The sequence below is a fragment of the Lonchura striata genome, chromosome 2 (genome assembly GCF_050655825.1).
Source record: "Lonchura striata isolate lonStrDom1 chromosome 2, ASM5065582v1, whole genome shotgun sequence".
Lineage (NCBI taxonomy): Eukaryota > Metazoa > Chordata > Aves > Passeriformes > Estrildidae > Lonchura > Lonchura striata.
Genome location: NC_140704.1, coordinates 85,338,481 through 85,364,038, shown reverse-complemented (window position 1 = coordinate 85,364,038; position 25,558 = coordinate 85,338,481). Strand labels below are relative to the sequence as shown.

General features: G+C 39.5%; 1 long non-coding RNA gene across 1 annotated transcript; it reads left to right on the top strand.

The window, feature by feature from the left end:
• The first annotated feature begins 5,357 nt into the window (after window positions 1-5,357).
• LOC146768324 (uncharacterized) lies at window positions 5,358-25,213 on the top strand. Its single transcript, XR_014953375.1, has 2 exons — window positions 5,358-7,391; window positions 8,041-25,213. It is a non-coding gene; the product is annotated as an uncharacterized LOC146768324 (long non-coding RNA).
• The last annotated feature ends 345 nt before the right edge of the window (window positions 25,214-25,558 follow it).

Genomic DNA, 25,558 nt, shown 5'->3' with positions numbered 1-25,558 from the left:
TCCCCTACCTCGAATATTAATTTATATTTCAGTTGTTTTCTAGAAAAACAGGACTTTTGCTGCTGCTGGGACTCATTGTGTTTATTATAAGCTTTAGCGTAGTGATGAACTGGAACCCTTGAACAAGGAAGGGTTCCAAGAAGAAGAATTTCCAGAAGAAGGAAATATCTGCTTTCAAAATGAGCCCAGAGACTGTGAAGCCCCTGTTTAAATACCTATTTTACCCTCTTCCCCTCTCTTTCTTTTTAAACAAAAAAGGAGGAGATGTGGAGTTGCGTTATTTGTATGTTTTATTATCCCTGTATTATGTATTGGTTTATTCCTTTGTACCCCCATGTACAACTTGGTTTATCCCCAGTTTTCCCGCCTTGTCCTCCCTTCCTGCCTTTCCAGTATCTATCCATCACCCTGGAAGAGGCACTTTACCCCTCCCTGGTGCCTTGTCTGTCACTCGGTGTCCCTTCCCATCCATCCAGAAGCTTCCACCTTGGGCACCGGGTGATTGGGCGAGGGCCTGGGGCCCCTCTCATATCCTTCCCCCATTAGACCACGTTGTATCACCCCATCCCGGAGCCACTCCCTACCTCTATCCCCATTGGTTACCGGTCTTCCCCTCCCTTACAGTTTATAAGCCGGTGCAAGCACCTTGTGCTCGTTCCTGTTGGCAGGCACCGTTCTGGAATATTTGGCCCCGTTGGGCTACAATAAACTTGGACTTAGCCCCCAACAGGATCCGCTCTTCATTTACCACCGCGAGGCTTGCCAGCGCTGCCCGGAACCCACAAAGACACTCTCCAAACCCCAGCTGGGACCAGCGGAGGGTGCCTCAATTGCCCGCCCTCGCCCCAGGACGAGAGCTAGCCAGGGCTGAGAACAGGGATCTGGGGCGGGAGCGCGGCACTAATCTTTCACCAAAACTTTGCTGGCCTTAGGGGCAGTTTTGTACCTACACAAGTAAGTTGCTGCTAGCTTCTAGGAAATAAGATTGTGGGTTTGACTGCTGCTGGTGCTAAAGAGCTGCCATTAACACAGCTCATCACAGAACATCATCTTTCAGTACCTGACAGCATAGTGTCTTTTAGCTTAGATACAAACAGCCACTCCTAAGGCAGGAGTGAAGTGGTACTGTTTCCCACAGCATCGATACCTGACACAGGCTTTGCCTGTCTCTGCTTTATCCTTCTGATACATCCAGATCTATTCTAAAAGACACTTTTTCTTCTGAAAGAACCTTAGTGCCTTGGTTGCAGACCTAAGATTTCTCTTAACTTTGCAGCAAACATATAAATTGCAAAGTTCTGGTCTACACTCTGTTATTTATTTATGTTCCTTCCAGAGAACGTTAAGTAATATACAACAAGAAATTATATATTGTGGTGTATATTTAGTCGAAATGTATCTTTGTCTAGAGTAATGTAGTCATTTTTTAATCTTTGAACTGATCTGAACACATACCTCAATTGTAAATTTACCCAATAATTTTCCTTTAGAAACATTACTTTATGTTTCAGAGAGAACTAATTGCTAAACAACAAAATCCCTTTTCAGTTGAATTCTAGATGCCAGATTTCCAACTATAATTCTTCACTCTTATTAGAATGAGTCTCAGTGTGTCAACATTCTTATTGATGTTTTCTGCTGAATGCTTTGTTATATACTGAACATAATTAAATGTAGTAAACTGGTATTTCATCACAGTTCAAGGGTATAAGGCTAACACTTTTTTTTTTCTGTTATCTCTCCAGTCCTCTTTCTTCTTACATGAAAAGAATGCAAAGTATCAACATTCTTTAAGTTTGGGAAGTTTTATGACCTCTCCTTAGGAAGCTGCAGCATTTGAACAATGGTGGAAGGGCTGTTTTGCTTTTCAGTTGTGTCCCAGAATTATGTCAGTTTTAATGAGTGTATTTTCAAAGTATTTGCTGGCTGAGATATAAAGGCTATAAGATATTTTTAATGTATGTATCTATATTTTATTTTCTCTTTGCACAAAGGTTCAGTTTGTTTAGCAGTTTTCATTTTTTCTTGCTGTCCAGATTAAATCATTTAAATTCTTATTTATTTTTGGATTTGTGAGCAAAGCAGTGTTAACTCTGTCTTGGCTGTTGCTGAGCAGTGCTTGCACCAGCATCAAGGCTTTCTCTATTTCCCGCTCTGTGCCCCTCAGTAAGTGGGGAAAGGGAAGTGAGCGGGTGTGTGGGTGCTCTGCTGTTGTCGTGGGTCATCCCACCAGAGTGCAGCCCGTGGGAAGATGAGTGACAGCTTCACCATGTTTTAGGAGTGGCTGCTTGTGCCAGAGATGATTGCCCTGTCAGGTAATGAAAGGTGCTGGCCTATGATGAGCCTGTGTTCATGGCAGCTCTTTAGCACCTGTAACAGTCAACCCTACAGTCCTAAAAGGCTTCCAGGAAAATTTGTTCCTCAACTTCTCCATAGGGGGCTGAGTGGTCTGTTTTCTCCAGTCTTCCTTCTTGCCCCTCCTGAAGAGGGATGTGAAATTTACTTTCTTCTGTCTTCAGAAACCTACTTGTGAATGCCACACCCTTTCAAATGTGATAAAGAACTTGCAATGACAGCAGACAGCTGTCCCAGTACTATTGAATGCACCCCATCAAGTCTCATATGCTGGTTTAAGTGATTCCTAGCTCTGCTAGTTAACCCCCGTTACCATCAGTAATGCTTAAGTTCCTGGCATACCTGAGAGAAGCACATGTCAGTAAAAACTGACGAAAAAAGAGCATTAAGTGCCTCACCTTCTTTATATCCTTTGTCAGTGCCTTCCACCACATTTTTGTGTAACACAGTTCTTTCTTCTCTCCCTTTCCAGCTAAAACCTGAGGACAGTAAGATGCCAGAGACTTTCCACTTCCCATTTCAGTGCCTGTGTTGTACTGTGATGAATTATCAGAGGCAGTACCAGCCACCAGGCAACACATTGACATTGCTTTCTTGAAGAAATACTATTCCCTGAGTCTTGAATCCCAGCAAAATTGGAATAATGATGTTGGTCTGGTAATAGCTAAAGTACCAGTTTGGTGTTACAATTTGCAAGCCATATTACAAGGCCATGGGGAAAAATGGCTATTACTGCCAGATCAAGGAAAATGTGTATCAACAAGCACTTTGAGGGTCACTACCATCATTTATGGACACTGTGCAAGGGTAAGAGGTGGGCTGAATGGATCATTCTGAATTCATCACATTCTTTTGTCAATATCGGTAATAGAGGACTAAAGGGTCTCATAGTCCTCTTTTCAGAGACCTCATTATTATTTTTATAGGCCATTTCTTTCTAATTCTACTGATTTTAAATTCTTAGCTGTTACAGTATTCCTGGTTCTCCCTGAAGGACAAGTCTGCTAGAAATAGTCTCTTGGAGTCATCCTGAAATAGCCTCAAGTTTACACAGGTTACCTGGGAAAGTTCTGCCTTCCCAAACTACCTCATCCTTCTGTCCAAAGGTTAGTGCTCCTTCCTTGCCCTTATCATCTACTCCTTATCCTGCTTGCCCTCTTTCATGGCACAAACTTATCTTGGTTTCCAAACTTGTGTCTAACACAAGTTTGAGAGTTTATAACCCTAAAAGAGAGTGCTCTGCACTGAAACTGACCTGCACATCTGCTATCATTAGCAGCAGCCATAAATCACGTTCATGTTACCGTCCCCTGTACATCAGTTAATTCCAGTTTAAATTCAATTGCAGGTTAAAAATGCATGCTTCAAAACCATCTATTAGGCATGCCTCTGCTTCTGTAATGCCTGTTGCTGCCTCTGGCCTCTCCTTTCTGTGCTCTGTTGCTATCTGTTTCCAGTGCAACAATGAAAATAGCTCCATGTGGTCCTCTTTCAAATATCTTTATAGAAGATTAGCCAGTCCTCCATGTTGCTACTAGTTCCAAATACCTGATGAAAATCTCTTCACCAACAGGTTGTTCAGGAAGAAATGCCCTATTTCTTTGCCCTCCTCAGCCCCATATGGCACATCGTTTTGCCTGCTTCTGTTCACATAACCTTGGATTTTGTAGACAATCCTGGAATAAAGCTCTGCTGCATCAAACTCACCCTCAGCAAATTAAATATATATTATAACAATACAGCTGCTTTTTAGTCTCATGGACATTTATAATATCTCATTTTCTGTAAGGAAAAATAAAAACCCAATATTAAAAATACCAAACAAAAAGATCTTACACAATCCCCAAATGCTTGCACTCTGTCTCTTGGAGTGGTTTTTATGGCCTGTTACTCATACATCTTGTTCCACATGGGCATTTCTGCTGTCCCTTCAGCTCTGTGAATGCTGAGAATCCAGCAAAGGTAACCTATGCCTGGGGAAGTTTCATCTGTTCCTGCAGTGGCTTTGAGTGCTGTGGCAATGTCTCAAGTGCTGTGTGAGAGCCTACATGCTGCACTGATCACAGTTAGCTGCATCATGGACCTGAAATGAATCAAACCCTGTGCTACAAGTATGTGTCAGCTGGGGAAACTCTTCAGACATCCCATGCCTGACTTACTCTGTGACTTCCCTAAGCACAGTTACATCAGGGATTATATCTGACAGACAGACGTGGCACAGTCCATTGTTATGTTTGTACAAAACATGGGTGAAGTCTTAGGTGAAATGAAACTTTCTTATTAAAGTGTTAATATACACTGACTTCCAGAAGTATTTTCAGTTTTGATCAGGTAGGAAGAGATGTGCATTAGCTGGTGATAAACTCATTAACAGTTTGCTAATACTGAAGCCAATCAGATGACTATGTCATCTGTTTGCCAGAAAGAAAACAGCATTTTCAAAGGGGCATGTGAAGTTAACACTCAAGAAAAAGGTCCAAAGTAAAGGAGCACTTTTCAGTTATGAAGTGAAAGTTAAAAATTTTGTGGGAAGATATGAGAAAATAACTGAGGGTAAAAAGATAATGGCATGGAAGTTTTAGGGAAACGTGCAATTGCTACTCCCCATATGGAATGTGGCCAGCATGTCTGACCTCCCCCACACAATACAATCCAAGGGGGACTAAGGAGATGATGGAGCAGAGCTGTACCTAAATGGAAAGAAATAGTGTAAAAGATAAGAGAGAGAAGTGGCGGAAGACTCCAGCTGGGATCAGCTGAGAAGCTGAACCTGTCTTCTCCCCGATAGAAATGCCTTTCTGGTAAAGAACTGTGTTCTTTTCATGCTGAATGATCATCTTGAGCCAGCTTTTACGGGGGATTAGTGATTCTTACTATGTTGCTTTGAATTACTATATAGCTTTGAGTATATATTTGCAGTCAGATATTATCACCAGCAATTTGAACCTTAAATTCTCACAATTTCATTTATGAAGAGTGTTATTCTGTAAACTGTTAATGTGAGTATTTCAAGGGTTGTGGCAGTCACTGGCAGTGGGTAAAGGTGTGGAGACCCATGAGGGGTTTCTCTGTTTGGTGCGTGACCCTGAACAAGTCAGTCTCTGATCTAGTGAACTGATCACTGAAGGGTGCCCCTAAGGGGAGGCTGGTTGGGCACGAGGGTCTGAGCATTCCTGAGTCTTGGCTTTCCTTGACTAGTCAAACACAAAGAGTTTGGGTAAATCTCTCTTTTTCATCTGGTAGAAAAGAAATTTTGTCCTCAAAATGTGTTTAATGTTATGAAAGGTAATTGTCCTAGGTTGACTGTATGATGCCTTTATCCCCAGTCGTCTGCCCTGTTTATGTTGAATGATAAGTTCCACACCTTTAAGACTTGTTCCAGGAGTGAAAGAGGGGGGAAGAAGCGCGGAGTTTGTTTTCAAGAACTGCACTCCCTCCTCCACATTCCTGCCCCCGGACTGAGTGTCTGCGGACGGACAGACAACGAGACAGAGCTCTCCTTTATTTTTTTCCTAGTTAGTTTTAGCTAGCTGAGGCAAAGAAGTTCCCTGGACTGTGGTTTTTTCCCTTTCTCTGGACCTGCTCTGAACTGAACACCAGGAGAGCAGCAGCAGCTCACACCTGTGGCCCAGCAGCCGGACCTGGGCCATGGCATTTCCAGCGCCGGAGGGACGGATCAGAGACTGAGTGAGCCCAGCTGCAACCCGGGGATTTCTCTGAGTTTGTCTCTCTCTTGGAGTGGCAAGAAGTTTTATTGTTTACTATTGTTTAAGTTTGCTAGTTTAATAAACAGGTTTTTTCCACTTTTTTCTCCAAAGAGGGATCTTTCCTGAACTGGTTGGGGGAGGGGCCAATTGAATCTGCTTTCCTGAAAGAACCCTTTTGGGGCTCTTTCCCCAAATTTGCCCTGAACCAGGACAGTAATATTCTTTCCTGAGCCAAGATCCCCTTCCATGACCTCAGCCTGAGGATGTTTTTAGGTTTTTCAAGACTGAATCCTCTGTCAAGAGGATGTGAATTTCTAGTCTCAGCCGCCTCATGATGGGTGAGAAGAAACTTTAGAGCCAACATAAATAATGACTAAAGATCTGCATGCATTTTCGGTTTCCTTTTAGCACTCAGATGTCAGAAAATTCTGCAAGCACCTATTTTAAATTCTGTAAGCAAGTATTTTTTTGCCTTTTAGTTTAGGCTTCAATTAAGGGCGATTTCAAGGTAAATACCTAATGACTTAATCCCATATGTGCAGCTAACTTTAGAACCAGTTTAGTGTAATATCCTTGCAATACCCAGCAGCCTGTACTTTTTTTTTTTTTTTTTTTTTTTTTTTTTTTTTTTCCATTTTAGAGCTTGTCAGACAGGGATTTAAGTGGAAGAAACATTGTCTGGTGACTTTAGTTAGTCAGAATAGTGGAGGAGAATATTTGACCTAAGAATTCTGTCAGTTTCAGTGTCAAAGCATTTCCTAAAATGGAATGAAAATAATTTTTTAAATGTCGAGTTTCAGAAAGTGAAAGGCATGCAGTACTGGGAGAAGCAGTAGGAAAATGGTCTGTTATAAATATTTGAACTCTTGCTGAGGTACCTTTTCTCCTTTGTCCTCCCTGGTATAGCTAAAACTAACATCTCTATTCAGCTTAAAGAACCAGGTCAATCAACTGTTGAACACAGAGTGTTTGTCATCTAGGGAAATGAATAATTAATGTAGCCTCACTAATCTGATATCAAAGGGATGGAAATGTAATAGCAAATAAGCCTATGTGTAAGGGGAAAAAAAAAAGGAAATAGCAACATTCTATCAGCTCTGCTTAAGTGATTCACACACATGAACCTGAGCTGAGGGTGCAAACTGAAATGCTTAGTGAAAATAGGCTGACTGAAAAACCAGAATAATTTATTTTGCTAGGAAAAAAAAGTGAGATGAAGAAAGAAAATGTTTCTGAGCCTGTTCAGAAGAAAGCAAGGAAAGTATTTTCAGCTGAAGACTTTGGAATTAGAGATGAAATCACTGCTGCTAAGCTTGGCTATTCTCTAAGGTAATGAAAGATTCATCCTGCTTGTATTTCTGTAACTTCTTCAGTATATCCTGCCTCTGAATGTAACTTAATCAAATCTAGAGGTATAAATCCATTTCATTTTCTATTCACTGTCAGGATATTTCTTTTTAATGGTTCTTTCTCTATTAAAAGGTAAGAATGTGTTGGGGGGGTGGTGGGAGGATATTCCGAAAATATTCCTAGAAGCTTGGTTAAATTTTTGAAAGGCGATGCTGTATTCCAAATGTTCAAAATTGTTTTAGTCAGTACAATTCACAGAGAAAGTGTGGAAAAAAAAGGGTAAAAAAGGAAACAGGAGCTGGTGAACAGGAAGTATAACCACAAGAACATTTCTTGAGATCATTGATGTCCCCAAAATCTGCAATGAAATTTATGCAAGTTTCTGTTTTATGAAACAACAGAAAAACTAAGCTTCCAATCAGAAGTGTGGAAAGGATGGGGAACTCAGAGTATAGTGGGAAGAATACTCTAGGGAACTGTATATACTTTTTTCTCATCTTGCTATGTATATTTTAAAACCTTTTCTCCATGAGAAAGTTGCACCAGTCTGTTTGGGTGTGCAGTTTTAAATAAATATTATAGATATTCCTAATTAAGCTGAAACTGATTTCTTCTCTCTTTAATTCAGGACAATGAAAAATATGCATAAGTTATATAGAGTAAGAAGGTCTACACGAGAACCTACATTTGTTAAACAAGGTTGGTTTAAAACCTGATTTACATTGAATTAGTGTATTTTTCTGTTGTGAGGAAGGCTTCCTGCATGTGTATTGTCCCCATCAGAGACCAACCTGATACAAGTATTTCACAGCTGTTGAGAGACACCATTTTTCAGAGAAGTACTTTGAAAAAGAAACAGGAAATAATAAAATTTTTCTGTCTCATAAAAACAATGGCAACAAAAAAAAAGTCAAATATCAGCATCTCAAACAAACAGGAAAGTCCATATACAGCACAAAATTGGATGAAAAAATTAGAAATTAAATATATTGATAGACAGAAAGGCCTGTTTGCCAAACAGCTTTAAGGAAAGCGGGATCATTCATAGAGTCAGAGGAGAATCACATTTAGTTTGGTGAAGGAACCAACTGACAAATTCAGAGAATTCAAAGCATGTCATGTTTATCTCTCTGAAAGGTGAAAGAAGAGTTAGTGGCACATCTTTGTTTTTAACAGGCTGAAGCTAAGTCAGAAAGGCTGCTGTGTTTGCACATCATAGGCAAAGGGCACATGCAAAGTCATGTTCATCCCTGCTCAGTTCAGCACATAAGAGAGCTGCAATCTGGACTTCAAAAAGATCAGTGTTGCATTCTGCTGTGAGGTGGGTGGACCATAGGAAATCTGTTATGAGAGAAGAAAACTGAATTCCTTTCTCAAAATGTTGATATGGAGATTTTCTCTTCTCCAGTGGTTCATATATCTTTGTGAAAGCATAGTAAGCAGTAGAAGGGAATCTGTCTAGAAGATACATTTCTCAGATCTAGGAAATAAAGCAAAATAAAGAATTTGAGAAGAAATAGATGACAAATTTTGCAATATTTTTAACAAAAAATTTCCTCCTTTTACAACCATCTGTATGTAGCAATGAGGTGACCACGAGAGAATTATGAAAAGATAAAGTAGATGAGATTCTTTCAATAACACAGAATGGCAGTGAAGGGAGAAAAGCAATTGTGATAATAAATGTAAGCTAGGGAAAGAAAGAAGGCATAGCTAAGAAATAAAAGAATCCATGAACTAAAAATACCTAGTGGTAGTAGTAGGAGACCATTACATGGCTGACTGCAGACTAATTGCATTTGTTCAGTCATTGTGAAAATGGATACAGATGGGATGCACAAGTTTGGAAATATCCTAGTGCTAAAGAGAAAATAAAGCACATGTTACGTGATAAGCCATTACCTAAGATGATGTTGGAGAGAACTCAGAAGATCATATGACTAAAGTATTCTTTTCTGCTTAGCAGCTCTTTTAATTAAATTTACTAGTTCTTTTTTCTCAACAAAAAGAAATGGAGGATGGTGATTGGGTGAGAAAAAGGAGGCCAGTCTTAACTAGTGAGATAGGTTTTTTAGTCTGCCGCTGAGTAAAGCTTCCTTGCTTGAAACTGAACTTGGTTTTCTTAAAGTGTTAGAATTGTTTGTAGAGATTCAGTGGCTCAATGAGTGTTTTGCATTTTCTTCACTGCTGTGGAATTGCAAGTTCTTAGTGGGATGCCTTTGGAGGCACAGTCCAGATTTTACAAGATTTTCCAAGTAGAAATATCTGGAGAAACAGCTGATATCAAACTTAAAAATTCCTCAGAGGCTTGAATACATTCCAGATTAAAAAGGAGAAAAAAAAAAAAAGCCCAGACCTATCTATCTTTTGTATCTGATTTTCATATATACTGATAATACAGCTAGTGGCAACTGAAACTCACAGCTGTTATTCCTGACTGCTCTGATTTTATTAAATGGTTCCTGGAAAGTTATTTTGAGTCCCAGCAAATTTAGTATTGGTCAGAGGGAAAGCATAAAGTATAAAAAACTCTGTCTCCAGCTGCATAAACAGCACAGTGGAGTCTTAGTTCTCAAAATAGTACGAGACGGCTGATGTATACCAGGGAGGAAATCTGCCTTGCCAGTTAGTGCCCATCATTTCCCACAGTTCAGACAGATTTGCCACTCAGAGATACCAGACAGCCTTTGATCCAGATGGCTGGCACATCATTCTCTGCAGCTGAGGAAGAACACGTGGTACCCTTCTCTGGAGGAATCATGAGAGGCACAGGGCACTGTGTTTCTCTGAGCAGGGTGACTGTGACATTTAGCATGAGTCTCTTGAAGAGCTTCTTCACTCTTCATCACTGCATTGCAGGTAAATCAGCTTTACTGCATGCACTTTTCACTTTATTTGTCTCTTAGAACATCCTAACACAAAACTTGTACATGGGGGTTTTTTGTGGTTTTTTTTTTTTTTTTTTTTTTTTTTTTTTTTTTTTTTTGCAAACTGCTTTGAGGCTGCTGGATAAAAGCAGAAAGAAAATGCTAAAGACATTTTCTGAATAGATTTAAGTCTGAAGACTAAAATACTTCTGTGTGATGAGCAACTCTGAGGTATTTATGGTACTTCTTTAGGCTCTCTCAATTACCCAAATAAAGAGGAAGTGTGAGCCCTTGAGCTCTGGTAATTTAGCACAAATTTTCATTAATTTTGACTAAATTGCTACGAACTTACACAAGCCACATTAAGCCTGAAGAACAGGAAACAGCAGCAGGAAGGACCTGTCAGAGAAGACCTTATGGCCTTTGAAAAAAATCCCAGAAAAGATAGAAAAGATTAAAATTGCATCACAGAAACTCAGAAAATTGAATTCCAGGGGGAAAAGAGCTTCTGAAGAAAGGAACAATAGGGAGGGGAGACTGAGCCTGTGATAGTATTTCAATGTTATTTAGAAGAAAGAGGAGGTCAAACAGAGCAGTATACACCAAAGAATTGTGTCTGGAACTTCACAAATCAGAAGGAAGAGCTCTCATACTTGCTAACAATAATCCACTTTTTACACATTTAGCTGAGAGCAACAAGGAAGACTGAAAAAGCACTCCTGTGGGTACATAACTGAGAAAGTTTAGAGAGCATTGCTATTCACTCTAAGAAAGATGGATATTAAATATTTAAACAAATTTAAATGCAACTGTTCTGTTCTAAGTCAGAGAAAATCCACAAGTGCATCAAAGACGCATATGGGTTTTGGTATCAGGCTTTCCAAGGAAAGGACCTGTAAAGCAATTACCTGAAATGTAATACCTAAGCATCTGTCATGTCTGAAAACCAGGTGCTTAAGCTGGTATGACAAAGCCATTTTCCAAATATGTGGGTTGTGGCTGCAAAGGAGAGGCTCTAATTAATCTTCATTGATGTGTGTCCTATGGACTCGCAGCCTCGGCAGCCTTTGTGTGTTCCTCCATCTGAGCCTATAAAAGACTAAGCAGAGATGCCTTTAACAGGTACATTTCTAACAGTGACTCTAGCATAATGGCTGGCCAGGCCAAACAAGAGCTACACTTGCTGGTTAGACACAGGAGAGGTAGAGCAGGTTAGAGAGGTTAGAGGTTAGAGCAGCTGTGTGGATGGCATATGTGCCTACAAGTCTGGTTCCCTGTACCTTGATATCAGAGGTGGCCCTAAGCAAGTCACTTAAAAATAATAATTTGGAGAGAATCAGATGTATGCTATAATGCCTAATGTCACAGTTCTGAAGTTTGACTTACACAGTTTGATGTATTTACCTGTGTGGAAGCTTTTGCTAGGTAACAGAAATCAAAGATCCCATTTCCTCTGAAAAAAACAAGTGGAAGATTCAAATCTACATCAGTGGTTTTCTAGGAGAACATTCTCAACAATGAATAGATCTTTATCCCAGTGAAAGGGAATAGGACAGACTGCTCCTGTTGGACCATGCCTCTTGGCTATACTGGCTGGAGCACACTTAACCTAAGAGTCCATGTTATATTTAGACACAGTTGTTCACCTGCAGCTATGTCTCTATCAATGCATTAAACAGGGCTAAAGAGTTTTCTGTGGCCATGAACTTTTGTACATCTGGCATGGCTGGCTTGACCTGTGTGTATTCATGACATAGCAATTAACCTTAAGCCTCCTCCCTGGGGTGTTTCTGTGACTCCAGGATGGAAATATCACATTTCTGCCTATTTTTTATTTCACTGTCCAAGGCAAGTAGAGTGCTGAAAGGCAACTGGTTATTGCTGAAACAGAAGCCACGTGCTGCATGCATTATGATGGGGCGTGACAGTGTATAAAAATGGTTTTGATTGCACGGTCTCCTGCAAGTGCACTGAAGGGATAGTGCAGGTCAAACAGGTGTGGTACAGGTATTGTCCATGCTGCCTGGTGTTCTTAGTCTTTGGTTCCACTGTCACAGAGGCTGTGGGTAAGGTGTGGGCAAACCTGTGTTAGGGACTGTGCTAAGCAATGCAGCAGAGTCAGGCACGCACAGAGTGTTCTTGAACAAACCTCCAAATCTTGTTCTAGTAAGGTGCACAAGTACAGTCAAAAAAGGATCAGTCCATGTACAAGAGCAAAACTTCAAACATCTAAGTAGCTTGACTGCTGGAAACAAAAATGCTCAATGAAATAAAAAGGAGCTTTTAAGACTTGGGTGCTTGAATTGTTTTCTGGCCTTTGTGTACCTCAGCATATCAGCAGTGAGGGTAAGCACATGCCCGTCTGCTCAGTGTTGTGAGGATGAAAAACATATTGATTTTACAGGATTCAAATAAAAGAAAAATGAGGGCCAAAAAAGGACTTTGAGAAGATTGGCCATGAAACAGAGTTTGACTGCAGTAATATCCTTCAGTACTGAACATACTCTCAGCTCTGTCAACTGCAATTAACTGTACAATTGTAAATTTGCCATAGTATTGTGTTAAAATTTTCTAATTCCAGATACCCCTGTAGCCATTTGGATAACCACTGAAGAACTAGTACGTGCTTAAGCCAGGTTTCTCTGATCTGCACTGCTGATGAGGATACCAAAAATTGATATATGTAGTTATTCTTGCACTCCCTCTTTTCATGTGACTCTCCTACATCACTCACCAAAGTCCTCAAAGTACTGCATGTCAGCCTCCAAGGTGCATAGAAATCCTAGGTGGGTTGGGCTGTCTCTATTTCATGCTATAAGCACCATAACATCACTAGCATATAAAACCCTGTTCACCCTCCAGAGACTGGAGATTCATTGCAAAGTAGTGTGTCCTTCCCAGGCTAGGCTTAGTTCATGCTATTATATGATGCATAGAAATCTCTCTCATTTGAGTTCTGTCAGAAATCTCAATTAGTTGTTTATCCCTCTGTAGATCAGAGAAAATATTTCAGATGTCCTTTAGTGCTGTTTTTGCAGTGCCTTGAAACCTTCTGAGTTTTATGGACCCCTTCTCCTTCAGGCTTTAATGCAGTTCATGTAATCTGTTACTTGTTCCAACCACCATTCCCTGTGAAGGACACAGAGTAGAAGAACTGGGTCTTTTGCCCAAGCACATACCATGGAAATACCTTTCCCATGAGAACAGGCTGAGCGATCTGGGTCTGCTCAGCCTGGAGAAGAGAAATTTCCAGGGAGACACCTTCAAGTTCCTAAAGGACCTCTAAGAAAGATGGGAAAAACTTTTTAGTAAGGCCTGTTGTGATTGGACACATGATTTTAAGCTAAAAGAGGGTTGGTCTAAACTAGATATAAGGAAAGCATTTTTTTAGAATGGGAGTGATAAAACAGTGGAGCAGGTTGACCAGAAAAGTAGTAGGTACAATATCCTTGGAAATATTCAAGGCCAGGTTGGACATGGCTTTCAGCAACCTGATCTACTTAAAGAAGTCCCTCCCCATTGCTGGGGGCTTGGACTAGATGACCTTTACTGGTCCCTTCCAACTCAAATTATTAAGGGTTAATAACTTCAGTGACTGAACTGGAGTCAGTGGTCTGGGTTGCAGGGAAATGGGAACTCTGTTTTTGAGAGCTACAAGCTCATTTCCAAGGTGTTGTACTTTATACTTCATTTGTAAGAGTACTCTGTCCTGTTCCCTAGGGACCCTGGACCTGTTAGGAAGAACATTGCCAGCAGGTTTCCTTGAGCTCAGCACTAATGAGGCTGTGTCTGGAGTGCTGGATTTCCCAGTATGAGACATTGGCATGCTGGTGCAAAAGTGAAGAGCTACAAAGATGATGAAGGGACTGGAGTGTGTGGTCACGTGGTGAAAGGGTGAGAGAATTGGTATTTTTCACCCTGAAGAAGACAAGGCTCAAAGAGGATGTAGATTAAATGGAGCCAGATTTTTCTCAGTAGTGCCCAGGGACAGGACAAGAGGCAATGGGCAGAAACTGACACACAGGAAATTCTACTTAAACCTGTGAAGAACACTTACTTTACTGTGAAGCTGAGGGAGCACTGGAATGAGTAGTCCAGAAAGATCTTGGGCTGTCCATCCACTGAGATATCTGGACATGACCCTGAGCAACTTGCTGTAGGTGACTTTGTTTTGAGCAGAGGGTTTGGACTGGAAAGTCTTCAGAGGTCCTTCCAGTTTCAGTGATGCTGTGATTCTGTTTTATCTGTTTCCAGGGTATACCAGGGACACTACAAGAGATGATGAAGGCTGCAAAGTGCTTAAATACTTCAGTAATAGTGTGAAAAAATTACCTATAAAAGCAAGTTTTGAAAATATAGTTTTCCCTGGAGAATACTGAAGAAAGGCTGGTGATGTCTTCATGCCTAAATACATTGCTCTCTAAAGCCTGTGTAAGTTCAGGTGTTTTAAGTGCAGTCATTTGCTATTTGCTCAATTACAGAGATACAGTTCAGGCTGCCCAGGCACATTTAAGAGCTGTATCAGGAATTTAAAATGAGTCAGTAACTAAGGGTGTTCCATCTTTGTTTTTGTCTTGTTTTAGCAAACATATTGCAGGCCGCACTGCCTAGACTCAATTCTGGTACAAAGGGAATTTATTTATTGTTTTATTTATTGTAAGAGGAAATTGACTTTGGTGTATATGTTAAATAACACAACAGAAATATTCCACAGTTGGAAAAACCTAATATTAAGATACATTGTTCCATTGTTTTCCTGTCATGGCATATTTAATCGTTGCCAAGCATTCTGGTACATTTTTGTAATGCCAAGGCAGATTCTCAGTGGAATGGAGTTTTTATCTATCATGTTAATGAATGGTTTAATAATACAGTAAGAAAGACTACTCAAATAAAATGCTTTAATGATGGATGTCAGAACAGTTTCTAGAACAGATTTGTTTTAACAAAGGTAAATGTGCTTCCTCAGGCATCTGTGGGATTGCTACTAATAAAAAGAAGAAATGTCATTAAACTGGTAACATTATGTACCTATGCTTTTATCACCCTTACTTTTTTCTTTTATTACATTTTACTAAATGTTTTTGGAACATAAGTTGTAAAATATTTTTTGTCACATTGATCAGTGGAGTTGAAGAACCAGTGCTCATTGCAGTGTTCCCCACAGCATGTTCCTCTTGTAGCATGTCTTTGAATATATCTAAGCCTCACACACACAGAAGTTAGAACACTGCTATTTTGTCTATTATATTGATGTTCCTTGATTATAAATCAATAGTAAATTATGATACTATAAAAAATGAAATCATTGTTCTGTATTTGAGAAAGTGTTATAAGCATTTTTTTCTTTGACTAGCAAGTCATGGCTGCATTTTAAACCTAACAGGAATAAAGTCTCTAACAGGTAATTCAGATTATTACCCTAAAGTGGTAAGCACCTAACATTTATTACCCTAAAATACAAAGCAACAAACCTTTATTCCTAATGTTTCTGTAAAGATATCATTAGAAAAGTTATGTTAATATTTTCTGATCCCAGTAACAGAAAGAAGACAAGTATGAAAAGGAGAAGTCCTGAGTAAAAGTAGAAAAAAAAAGAACAGAATTAAGGACATAACAGATTTCTTTACAATAATGAAACTCCTTATATTATAAAATAGCAATTCTTGTTCAATTCGTTCTCCTGTAATGTCATACTAATCTCTAATATCTTGTAGAAAACTGTTTTATTTAGCAGTCAATACCTGCACAATTTGTTTTGCTTTCTGAAGTAGAAAAAAATGTTGTAGATTACATGTCTCTTTTAAAAAATATTTTTCCATGCTTTTCATGTCTTGTGTATATCCTAGGTAAAACACTGGGGAGACAATCTTTCTTCCATGCATGAAACTCTCATTAAGGAGCATAGTAAACCTCAAATTAAATTATTTACTCAGTCTCTCTGTGTTTTTGCTGCACTGGAACCATAGAGTTGCAAGCTTATATTAAATACATTTCAATTCAAGTTGGAAACTCTGCCAGTGGCCAGCACTTGGTGCATCAGATGGGAGAAGCAAGCAAACAACCTGAAATCTGATTGTGCACTACTAAACACCTAGGGTAGAAATTTCATCTTCACTCTTGTTAAGATCATTATTAGACATGAAGCATGTAACATTAAGTTCTTCTGTTCCTAATATTTGTGTCCTATTTTTGTCCAAAAAGGAATTTTTGGAAAGCTACTACACATAAAAAAATTATCTAATGTAGTATATACATATAACATGTATACATAGGTACACGTATCAGTTAAATATATGTATATATATGTAGATATATCAAGTAATACACAAGCAGAATATGATATCATTTTAGTCAGGCATAACAGATTATTCTGAGAAATTTTCCAAATATTTAGTTTCATTGATGAAAATAACATTTAAAGGTCAATTGCAAATTGTTTGTATTCTTTTTCTGTGTTTGTTGCCTTGACAGCTGTACTCTAAAGCTTTAACAAGTATCCAGGGGAACTAATGTCTGCAAATGTGACTGATAATTGAATTACACAATTTTATTTCCTAATGGTATGAAGCACAATGCACTTTCCTGAAATCTTTGTGTCTTTAAAAAGTGAGTATTTTTTTTTCAATTCTATAAAAAATATATAGTTAGTGTTCATTATTGCACAAGTTATGATTTGTTATTTTTCTACCTCTCTGGAAAGCTGGAAAAATATGTTTACATACTGGCCAACATAACTGTTTGGAAAGGATTTGGATATCTAAGCCCAACATGGCAACCAACATTATAAAGTTACCTTTTTTTTTTTTCCTTTTTTAAATATATTACTGGTGTATTTGCGCCTATGAACAAACTTAGAAGAGTCTAAGTAATTTCAGGGCAAGGCCTCTCCAAACCTATTCATGGATGGTCTCAGGTAGCAGCCATGAGACAGGTACTTGGCCACCTACTTTGCCAGAGGGACCTTGTCACAGGCACTGCCAAAATGTCTTAAATATCTCATTATTTGCTCTGTGGTCAGCACTGGCTGCCATTCTCCTTCACTGCCACTCACTTCTACTCTTCTGCTCTGTGGTTAGTGCATTTGACTCAGCAATTTGAATTTAAGTCCCTGTTTTTACTTTCCAGATGCTGGTTTTAAGAATGCAGCTTTGGCAAGACATACATTGTATGATTTGCATCTTTTCTATATTTAAAGCTTCTCCAAACTGCCTTGTTATTGACTGAATAAATTAAGCATGTCATCTTGGAAATGGGAAACTTTTAGCAGGTTTTATGATTTCCTGTTTGGTATCTTATGTATCCGGAGACTCCGAGGTTTCTTTCATCCACACAGGTTCCCCGAGAGCAGGAACTATTCCCGCTTTACTATGCTAACCTAAAAATGCTGTTTTCCTTGGGGAATGACACCTCAAACCTTGAGCTCTCAGCTACAAATATCATTATGGAGCCCAGAAGTGCTAGTCATTTTTGGAAGGCAACTTCTTAATAATAGACTGGCTGCAGGAAGCACACATATCTGCAGAGCAAACCCATCTGCATCCTCTAGGGAAGGATGGGAAGGGAAGACAGGAGGCCTGTGTTAGACATGAGAAAGCAGCAAGGTCCTAAAAGAAGTCCATAAGCCATAATTGTTGTACAAACCAAAAGCCTCTGGAGGTACAAGAAAGGTCAGTTGGTGGCAAACAAAGAAGGGTAGTGGTTGCTGCTTGGCAACTTAGGAGGCATCAGAAAAATAAGCTGATTGCAAGTTCATACAAACACATGGAGGCAATTTTCCATGCATCCTGTAGCTCACCTTCTAAATGCCTTTTCCTTAGATGGTATGAAAGCTGGAAGTTTCAATGAGTTAAGGGTCAGCTGGCAATTCTGTAGGAAAGAAAATTAACTCAAAGTTAACAAGTACCAAGTCATGAGACCTGGCTCAGGTAGTCACCAAGTCTCAAGCTCTGGAACACTGGGAGAGAATTTGCTGAAACACAGCATATTTTTGCTATCAGCATCTTGATATAGGCATTTATGTAGAATCAAGAATTTATTGCAAGCCTAGCTAATGTTTTAACAGTCTACTTTAACAGTCTACTGCAAAAATTATATAGTTTATCCTCATTAATTATGCCATTAAAATCGTTATTCAAGAAAGTTACTGATAGCTATGTATTTTCTCTGGTGTTGTGTTCATCTTTCTGGTATCACTCTAGATGTCAAAATTGAGATTCAAGTATTCCTCAAGATGAATGGTGAGTCAGAGCAAATCATCAGCATCCTCAGCTCTCAGTTGTGCACAATAATGGGGGTGTCCCTCTTTCACTCCTGGAGTTTTCCTATTATAATCACAACCTGCCTCCTTCGTTCTGCTTCCCAGCCACACAATGTGCCTTCCCACCTCCTCATTGCCCCAGGGGTCCTGTTTGTCCCACAGTGGCGACATAGGAGTGCCAGCCTCCTGTCTTGGGTGCTCTCAGAGTGAAATCAGAGCAGGGGAGGCCACAGGCACGTGGCATTGAATGATTGCTGTCACCGTTAAGAATAGCTCATGCCAAGGCAGGACATGCACATCCTAGGACCCTGCACTGCCAGCTCTAAAGCACAAGCCTCTGGCCATTTGTTTGATGGGAAAACCAAAATTTAGTGAGTTATGATATGCTCATCCTGTTTTGATCAGTTTTTCCCAGTTTTGGTCATGGTCACAGATAAGACACAGATTGCTGGACTTCTGGATAAACCTAGTACAGCTGCTTTTACTTGCCAATGCAAGACTCCTTCAACTTAGGGCTGAATATCTAAAGGAAGGAGTCATGAAGGTGCAATCAGATACAGAAAATTCACACCAGATCATTTTGTTTCTCCATCTCTAGTCAACAGATATTTGACAAATCACTTCCAGTCACTCTTGAGTCTCTGGTAGTCTCCCCCAAACAAGGTAATTTTTCTATGAAAAATGATTTTATTTCCTCAGAATGACAGCAAAATAAGTTTTCACTTCCTCTTTGCCCAGAAAAGTTCAAGTATATCTATATTTCTAAGTTTAAGGCCACATAAACTCCAAGGGGAAATAATCAGTGATCTGCTGCACTGCTTAGAAATACACAGGTCTATAGGGACAGATGGGATCCTCCAAAGGGTACTGAGGGAGTCAGTGGAAGGGCTCAGCAAGGCACTTTCCATCATTTACCAAAAGTCCTGGCTGAGTGGGAAGGTTCCAGATGACTGGAGGTTAGAAAATATGGCAGCCATCTACAAGAAGTGCCAAAAGGAGGATCTGAGGAACTACGGGCCTGTCAGCCTGACCTTGGTGCAGGGAAATGTCATGGAGCCGGGCACCTTGAATGCCATCACATGGCACATACAGGACAGCCAGGGGATCAGGCCCAGCCAGCATGGGTTTAGGAAAGGCAGGTCCTGCTTGACCAATGTGATCCCTTTCTATGGCAGGGTAGCCTGCTTAATGGATGAGGGAAAAGATGTGGGTGTTTCCTGCCTGAACACCGGTACTTTGGCATACTTTGGTACTTTATGCTTCCCGTAGCATTTTCCTGGAGCAACTGGCTGCTCATGGCTTGGATGTGCACTCTTCACTGTGTAAAATTGGCTGGATGGCCACTAGAGAATGGTGGTGAACAGAGTTAAATCAGGTTGTTTGTCAGTCACTAGTGGTGTTTCCCAGGGCTGTGGTTAGGGCCAGACCTATTTAATATCTTTACAAATGATCCGGATGAGGGGATTTAGTGATCCTTCCATCAGTTCTCAGATGACATCAAGCTGGGCTGGAGCATTGTTCTACTGGAGGGTGTCCAGAGAAAGGCAACAAGGCAGGTGGAGGGTCTGGAGCACAATCTGCTGAAGGGTGGTGAAGGAGCTGGGGTTGTTTAGGCTGGAGAAAAGGAGGCTCAAGGGTGACCTTGTTGATCTTTACAACTCCCTGAGGGTGTATGAGGTTGGGGTTGGCCTCTTCTCACAAGTAACAAGTGACAGGATGAGAGGAAACTGCCTCAAGTTATACCAGGGAAGGTTTAGATTGCATGTTAGGAAAAATTTATTCACTGAAAACATGATCAGGTGTAGGGAGGCGCTGGGATGGTTTAGATGAGTGGAGACGAGAGATCTCTGAAGGCTGCTCTTGGGGTATAAGGTTTATTAGGGATAGAGAATGGTCCTGCTTCAAGCTGCCAGATGCAGCACGTGGCGAGGCTTGAGAGGGTGGGGGAGGGGAGAGACAAAAGGATGTTCTAGGGGAGGGTGGAGGTCCTGTGAGGGGGAAGATCCAAGAGGAGGGGAAGTTCCAAGAGGGCGTCTGGCCCCTCAGAGCCCCCTTATAGAGGGGCTTCAAGGTGGGCTGGAACAAGGCTCGGGCCAATGGGGTTACAGGCACTTGATGTTTTAGGGGAGGGTTACAGATGCAGGGTGAACCATACATTTTGGGGGGTGAGATGGAACAGTGCACTTGACCCCTGGACCCATCCATAGGCAAGGGTGTTGTCCGGCTAGCAGGGAGGACCGTTCTCATCCTGGCTGTATTATTTATGAATAATTATATTTATCTATCCTCTCCAACAATCAGGTAATGGAAAAGGCTGCCTAGGGAAGTGTGGAGTCACTATCCATTGAGGTATTTAAAAGATATGTCTATGTGTCTTTTAGGGATATGGTTTTGTGGTAGGCTTAGTAGTGCTGGATTAACAATTGGATTCAATGATCTTTAAGGTCTTTTTCCATCCTAAACTATTCCATGATTTTGTGACTACTTCTGCAAAGCCTCAAGCCAGCTGTGCCTCAGGTTAGAAGTGTGGGATCCACATTATATCTTTAGTCAACAATCATCATTTATTCTACTCAAGCAAATTCCCTCAGAAATCAATGGATTGAAAGCTTTGGAATTTGCAATAGTTGTAATAAAAATTTTGGTTACTAAATAAACCTCCAGGCCATCCACAGTGCTTTCAAAAAAGGTGTGTCTTTCCTCACTATTCTAAACTTGCAGAAATATATTCTAGGGTACAGAGGGGCATATGTCAAAAGAAGACTACCACCTACCAATCTACTTCATGAGTAAAACTTTCAGAATATAAAATTTTACTAGTGCAAGAATTAGAGAAGGTAGGGAAGGGGCATCTGCCTCCTCCAATGTGCATGACAAGTCAAAATTGTCAGTGCTCCAACTTTGCTCCTCTTTAGTGTCTTTTGTCTTTGTTTTTATTCAATCAGCACAGTGTGTCGAATCCTCTAGGTGCAGAGAGATCTATAGCCACATGTCCACTACTGTTCCTGCAGGCCTCCCAGGATTCTAAGCCATGAACAATATAATGCTGCTTTGATACTATGCTTTGACTTCAGTAGTTTGCTACATTTTTCTCCAATATTTGCTATCCTTGTTTAAAATCGAATTTAAATTAAAAGTAAGGAAAAAGAATAGCTCAACTTTCTAGTTATTCCTGGACTGTTGTCTAGAGTTATGTTGTCTGACTCAGATCAATAATCACATCTGACAACTTCAAGTGAAGGTTTATTCTTGATTAAGGAGAAATAAAATAAAAGTTGGTGTAGATGAAGTTTATTTTGTAGACTGACCATTTTTCTCTATTACCCTATAGAGATATCACAGAGGTAGACTGCACAGAAGACTCTGAAGATACTAAAAAGTCCACAACGTGACAAAATGCTTAGTTATAGAGAGTTGAAATACTTCCCAAAGGTCTATCTTAACTGCAGCACCTTTTTCTTCCAGTGTAAACAGACTCTGATTTTAAAGGTAGAGGGCCACTAATATGCATTTAAGTGATCTTCTTGACTTCTCAAAGCATAATAGTTCTCTTTTTCCTTTTTTTTTTTGTTGTTTTGTTTTTAGCGGCCAACAAATACATAATTTTCAACAGACAATGTAGGCAGAAGAAAGGCTTGGGGCACAGTGCACCTGGCAGAAAGGACAGAATTTTGCTATACCATATATTTAACAGTACTGAGAAAATTTCATCAGTGAACTTCCATAAGGACAAAACTCTTTTGTTCTGTCTAGACAATTTTTCAGTCTACAAGGAGTGTGGAGAAATTAAAGTAGAATTTGAAGTGGTCTTTAGATTTTTTTCTTACAGTTAATATGTAAATTTTTCACAATAATATTCCAACAAGTCCTGCATTTTGCTAACTACAAGACATGGGAATGCTACACTTACTATCGCTCCCACTATTCAAATATTTTAACAGTTGACAAATGAAAATAATAATCCATACTCCCCATGGGGATAGTTTTGCAATGAAGAGTAGTGGTTAGGTTAAAGGGATGGTTAATGCATCTCTGGAATCAACATCTTCCTAAATGTTTTGAAAGAGCAAACACAGATACATTTCTTTTAATTATCTTTATATTTGCTGAAATTAATGCCTTGCGAAGGCTGACCTAGAACAGAGGCTAGATGGAGTTAAAGAATAAAGTAGGTATTTATTAGAAGACCTCAATGGATACACCTTGGGCAGCACAAGAGCCCAGCCAAGGCTACACCCAAGATGAACCCAAAATGGTCACAAAATGGATGACTGGCCATGGGGTCTCACCATTTTATAGGTTCTCATCCATTTGCACATTGGTGCTAATTATCCAGTTATAGCTTTAGGTTATAAAGTCCCATCCTTCTTGTTTTTCTCTCTACAGTCCACTGTTGTTTATGCTCTTGGGCCTGAGATTTGGATCATCTGTCCTTGGTCCCCAGCTAGAGAAGGAATTGTTTTGTCTAGCTACACTGTGAAGAGAGCTTACTATCCCCTAATATGAATCTCAGAAGTGTACACTAAAGCAGCACAGAATCTGAAAAATATAAAAGCTAAAACCTGAGGCATCAAAAGCCAGATACCTTTTTATTTTTTTTGAAAGCATTTTAAAGTTTTCCCGTAGTTATTTGATGTTTGTGTAAACATTAATGTTTAAAATCTCTTCCTCATTTCCAATGCATCTATATAAAACCTTTTTTAGAGCAAGTAAAATTTGTGAAATTTCATGCTTTTCCCATTCAACATGGTGAGAACCAGCTACTTTTATCAGGCATTCTGCTTGGTAACTGAGAAGAGCTGTTCCTATATCAAGAAGCAGGCAAGAATTCTTTCTTCTTTGAGGTTATTTAAAAAACAATTTATTTTTCAATCACATGCATGCACTCAAGTTAGAGTGAGGCTCCACTTTAAGGGAAGGCTTATAAAGCAGAAATATATCCTATATTCTAAAAATATTTCTAGTCTAATGCTTTAGCCACATTGAGATTTATGTTTGCACTTTAGGAGGGCCTTAATGTCAAGCAGATGGGGGAGTTCTTGCAGGATTGGACAAAGCTAAGATAAAAGCCAAAAAAACCACATAATGATCAACAGAGAGGTGGGGAAGACAGTCAGAACAAAACTGTAAGCATGTGGTAAAAGAAAACATCTGTGAGAAATAAAATGACTGGGGTTTATTTTCATTATAATTGAAAAATACCAGATATAACTTATAGAAAATGCAACAACAAGGAAAAATAAAACATTATTAATGAAAGGCATATTTCTGCTATGAGTTTTATCAAAACTAGTTACAAATAGCAGTTCTTCCTCTAACATAATTAATACTTTTGTTTTTATTTTCCAGAGTCCTGGCAGGTACACAAAGCAAATCACCACCACACTGAAAATTTATCCATTCAGGAAACCTCTTGCAAAACAGATGACATTGGAGATGCCCCAGCTAAAAGGCAGCCAGTTCAATGACTGCAGCACATTCCAATATTTGAGGCAGTCCAACTGGAAATAAACAAGGTGCTGATCCTCCATCTAAAGAATAGATTCACATCAGAAGAAAATACTTGTGCTGATAATGTCTCACTTTGGTTTACCTGTGGTAGAAAAAATTGAATTCGGTCTGGAACTGATGCTGGAGAGAATGTCTACTAGACTTATGAGAAAAGGAGAGGCTAACATACAGAAGATTATTCAGACCCTTCTTAGGAAAAGGAGTATGAATGTTGTCTAGAGACTTCAGGGTTCAGCATACATTATCAGGAGGGAAGAAGAACTACTTAAAATATTGGCCATGTAGGAGAGATATGCCCTGAAGCGTTTTACCAAGACTCAAAATAGAGCTTCAACTGCATCCCAGCACAATCTGGAGAGTGACCTGCATGTTTTTCTACCCAAGCAGGTATTCAAGTCAGTCAGTTACAGGCATGTTTATTGTCTCTCTAGTAATTTTACATGAAGTAGAGCTACTGTAACAGAAGAAACAGAATCTGCTTCACAATATTGTAAACCAGAATGTTGCAGCCTGGTCTCTTTCAAATTGTGGTATGCCCAAAAAATATGAATGCTCCATCTTCTTCCCAAGAAAAAGGTGCAAAAACATTGCTGCAGCAAAATACATTATTTTACACATCCCTCATCTCCAATGCAACACACTTTGTTTTGGTAAGACTTGTACTTATTTAGGGATTTCTGGAGCCAGATGGTCGAAATATTTTCCTTCATAAGAGGTATATCAAGAGAAAGCTCGACTGGAAGATCCCTTTTTTTTTCCCCCACCTTCCTTTTTGGTTAGGTAAGCTATCTGCCTGGCAGAGCCAGCTGTCTTGTGTGGATTCTTTAGGCATGTATCTCTCTGTCTCCATGGTTTATACAGAGAAACCAAGCCTGAAATAAACTTCTTTATTCTGCCTCATTCATGGTTTCATGACACAAGTGTGCAAGATTTAAGAGTATGAGAAAAAAGTTGTGACACGCAGATGTTAGTGAAATTGCTTCAGGATCTACTGGAAGGTCCTCTGATGACAAAAATGTAGCCTAGATAAAAAATTTCTAGATATTCATGGCAGGAACTATATAAGACTTTGGTTTTCCTTGCTTACATAAATGTACCTGGAAATGTTGCAGTCCAGTTGAGTTTATTGTGCAGAATAAATCTTTATTCTATTTTCCAATCTATCTTATATTTTTAGCATATATATCTTGTAAATTCAGTGCATGATTTTTATTGCATCAGTGTTCAGATGACTAGAGGCTAAGATGTTCTGATCTCAGTATAAACTTTTCATTATTTTGTCACAAAAACCTTGCTAATCTAAAAAGAAGACACTGAATAAGTAACACTAACTTTGCCTCAATGCTTTCTCCCCCATGCTCCATTTTTCCAAAACACATAGCAAAGTTATAAAAAATTTAAAAGTAGAACTATTAATGAGTCTCAACCATCATGAAGGTTTTTTTTCTTTTCTGTTTATCAAAGAACCACTTTTTTTTTTTTTTTTTAGCATAGCACAGTTCTTTAAA